Genomic DNA, 4,614 nt, shown 5'->3' on the forward strand with positions numbered 1-4,614 from the left:
ATCCGCGAAAAACAACCGGCGGGACTCAAATAAAAACACAACACAGAGCCGCCACTGCGCGTTATTTATCCCAAGATAGGGAAAGGAAACGCTCAGAGAAACCTGGAAAGGAAATGGTCTTGCGACCAAAGAGAAAGGGTAAGGGAGTCGGTTACGCAAGGGGAAGGTATTAGCACCCCTCACGTCCGTCGTACTCGACGGGATCCACGCTCTAAGAAAAGAAAAGGTTGCTAAAACACCACACACACACACGCACCGAAGACAACACAGGTGGGGTTAAGGGGAAGAGAGCTCGATAGGACGTCGCATCCTATGCCTACGTATCTCGTCTGGAACGAGAATCAGAGCTGTCGTAGTTCGGCTTACGCACGCCAAATAACACAAAACACACCAACAGATGGCAAACATGGAGCCCGACAACCACTCGATGGAATTACGTCAGCATCCGAACCAAAACACACTCAAAAGGGCAAACGTGGAGCCCGACAGCCAATCACTGGGCTTACGTCGGCATCCGAACCAAACACACAACAGATAACAGGTAAACACACACAAAAAAGAAAAAGGTTGCCCGGAGTGGTCTCGCACGACCACCTGCCTACATACCTCGTCTGGAACAAGGATCAGGGCGATGTAGTTCCCCCTCAAGGGAAAGAAAATCTAGCCAGAAACCAAGGGAAGACACACTACCAGGGAGCTGGACTCGAGCCTAGTGTTGTCATGCATCATTACCCTACGTTCAGGTTTCTACCTACTTGCACAACTGCAAGCTAATCCTATCCAGGAAGAAAGCAAGCATACAAGCATACAGGCAATTCAAGCATTTCAAGTAAACATGTCAAATATTCACATAGCACATACTATAGCCAATCAAGAGGGCTCAAACAATGGGTTTGACTGCCTAGGCAAGTCATCTGTACATGGGTAGATTCGCTCTTAACCTTGCCATTACGAGGCTAAGGTGAAGCAGATGAAAGGTGAAGTGAGGATGAGACCTCACAGCTCTTATCCCTGACCAGGGAGAGCTTCAGACAAAGGAGCGTGGGTCCAGAATGGAGGGACCCTTCTACGCTCAAAGACTCTGACTCGATTGTGCAACAGCACGAGATCTTGGGTTTGTGTCCCAATGCATCAACACACAGCCGTGTGAGCAGAGGGACGACTCACAGAGTAGTGGGGGATAGATTGCATATCCCTTGGCTTCCACCAATTGCCTCATAGAGGACTTCACCTGCTTAGGCACAATATTAAACAATCACAAACATCGCCTCTTAAGGAGGGCTTCAGACAGTTTGCCCGGCCAAATAACAGGCCGGGTCTCCAGACTACATGAAGAATAGAAGTCCTACCTCAAGTGGTTTAAAAACCAAGCAGCAGCAAGCAAGTTCTTAAAGAACTGTAAGCAACTAAATGTACCTGAAATCAATCAAGTATCATCAGTACTCAGACAGACAACAATAAACAGCAAATGTTAATCAGTCAGACTATACAGATTAATGCACACAAAGGCAAGCTATAAGCTCAAGCTCAAGCTTCACAACCTACAAAACAAATTCATGTTAGTTCACAACACCAAACAATCTCAATTTAATTGACTTGAAGCATTCTCCTTAAGCATCATGCATTTCATCCTGAAAAGTCAATCCAAATGTGAGAAACTAGACCACTAGGCCAAGCCTAGGGTCCAAAAGTGAGAAAAAATTCTAAACAGCAAGGGATCTTCAACCAAAATCAAGCTAAAGCAATTCAAAAGCAAGAGCAATTGATCTCATACTCATATCATTCATCATATTCATTTCATGACCAAAACATCACAAACTAGGTCAAATGCAACATCCAATGTCCAAACAGAATGAATTCCATCAAAAGCATACCAAAATAATTCCAAAAATCCTCAAATAATTCACACCTAAACAGGACATATTCAAGGTATAGCATGTCAATTTTCAGCTCAATTGGACAAAAGGAACTATGTCAATGAAAATCAAGGAAAACAGACACAATTATTCAAGCCAAACCATAGCATCAACACATACATTCACTTCCAAAATTCATAAGTCAATGAAAACAATTAAGAAATGAATGGGACCAAAACAGGGATGTCCTACAATGTGTCTACAACCATCATACCAAATTTCACATTCATCTAAAACCATATGAGGATTTCACATTAAATCTACAAACATGTGTCATATGAACTTGCATAATTGACCAACAGAGATGAAAAATATCAATCAAATTGAAAATGCCACATAAAAATCCAGAAAAATTCACATAGCATCTCAACATATCCATAAACATCCATGCAAAATTTCAACTCATTTCAACAAGCATAGGCTAGGCAAATAATTTCATGAAGTTGCCCTAGTTAGGTGTGACACAAATTGTCACACCTAAGTTCAAAAAATCATATCTCACTCCACAGGTATCCAAAAATCATGAACTTTATATGTAAATCACCAGCAACATGTCTAGAATCACCACAAAAAATTTCAAGAATTTCTTTTAAGGTATGAGTATTTCACATTGAAAATGGTAGAACATGTCAAAAATGCATACAAGTCAAACATCCCTAAGCAAAGTCAACAATTCACCATGCACAACTTGCAAAATCATGTCCATAAAATTCTAGAGGAAAAATGGGAACTATAAAAAAATCCTCATATTTTTCTGACTTTCCATTATTTTTCTATGAATTTTTTAAGATTTGGTGATTTTTAAATAATTACTTGAATTGTTTTATTAATTAATTGGTTCCGATGGCAAACTGGTAAATATGCGCGCAGGAGCCAAAACGCGCAGTTTAAATAATTGAGGTGGCAAGCGCTGGTTGGCTGGTTTTGGCGCAAAACACAAATTCGAATTGCCAGGCCAGAACAATGGATCAAACACTGTAAATTTCCAGATTTCTCATCATCTTCATCAACATTTTCCAGAAATTCGTATGAACACATGAACACTAAAACTCAACCAAAATTCACAAACGAATATGCGTTGGAACGGTCTCAATGAGAGGATCACAAATATGTCCTTGATTTCCACTAATTCTTCCTAAATCTCACGAATCGAACACTTTAGGTTTTCACATCAAAGCTTCTAATCACAATATCTTATCCTACGTTCATCCATTTCTAAAACCAATTGTGTAACACCCTTCTAAAATACCCCAATAATTTAAATTAAATATCAAAATACAACATCAGAGTAATTATGCCATTTAAGGGTGTCACACAATATTCCACACCATTCTACAATATAATGGTCATGCTCTTTTATTAATTCAAAACATAGACATTTGCATAAAACACAGCGGATATAAATTTCATCAATCATGTAAAACATTACATGTAAAATGGTTCTCAACCAACAATAAAACATTTAAAACAAGTTAAGATAACCCATCCCGATGTTACATCTATCAGAGCACGACCCACTAAGGAGACTACACTAGACTCCAAGCATTCGCTTCTACTCAACTCATTTCTCGTTACCTGTAAAATAGTTGTAAGGGTGAGTTCCTCAATCAATATAATAAGCATTATAGAATATAATGTCATGTTAAGCAATTTAACACATTAATCACCCTAATCGCAACATACAATCAGTAACAGCACATCAGCTCAATCTCATGCTCAACACCAACATAAAACACAAGTATAATCTCAAATCATACTCCATAACAACACAAACACACGTATAATATTGGAATACATCCATTCATATTATACGCCATACATATATTATGCAATGAGACTCCATGCATGCGGTACCGACTATTTGTGAACATATAGTTCAACCTCACCGTCCAAATCCAGGCACGGCTACCAAGCTCACTAGTCCCACTCATTTGAGACATAGTGACTCACTCACTAATTCCTCACCATGGGAATTAGCTACCACCCCAAATGGGTCATGCTATGCACGCTAATCACCTAGCATGCAAACATCAACAACAATCAAAATGATTTACTCACTAATTCCTCACCATGGGAATTAGCTACCACCCCAAATGGGCCACAATATGCATGCTAATCATCTAGCAATGCAACAATAACAACAACTCAGGAATAGACATATGCTCACACTCTAAGCCATAAAACAGTCTATTCACAATGCATACATAACTGATACATTCACAGCATCATGCATACCATCACACATCATCAACACATTTTATCACAAAGCATATCATATCATGCCGCATAATCAAACACAGTATTAGCACACTCTACTAATACCTATACCACTCAAAACAACGGGAAATAATCCCCACTACGTCATACATCAGCTAAGTTACAGCACTCAGCCTAAACAACCAAAAACTGCCCCACAACAGTTCAGGGAAACCACAAGTCTGCCCATACGCGTATTGCCTATGCCCATACGCGTATTGCCCATTCCTGACCAAATCAATACGCGTATTGCCCATTCCCATACGCGTATGCTACGCGTACCACATTCTCATACGCGTACCAACAAAGACAATTTCACGTTCAAAACCTCATCTCTTTCACTCATACGCGTAAGGCCTCATCCATACGCGTACCAGCCATATCATACGCGTATTGCCTAGTGCCATACGCGTATGACCAGAAACCAGAATTTCCAGATCTG

This window comes from Lathyrus oleraceus, chromosome 6 (genome assembly GCF_024323335.1).
Source record: "Lathyrus oleraceus cultivar Zhongwan6 chromosome 6, CAAS_Psat_ZW6_1.0, whole genome shotgun sequence".
In the NCBI taxonomy this organism is placed as follows: Eukaryota; Viridiplantae; Streptophyta; class Magnoliopsida; order Fabales; family Fabaceae; genus Lathyrus; species Lathyrus oleraceus.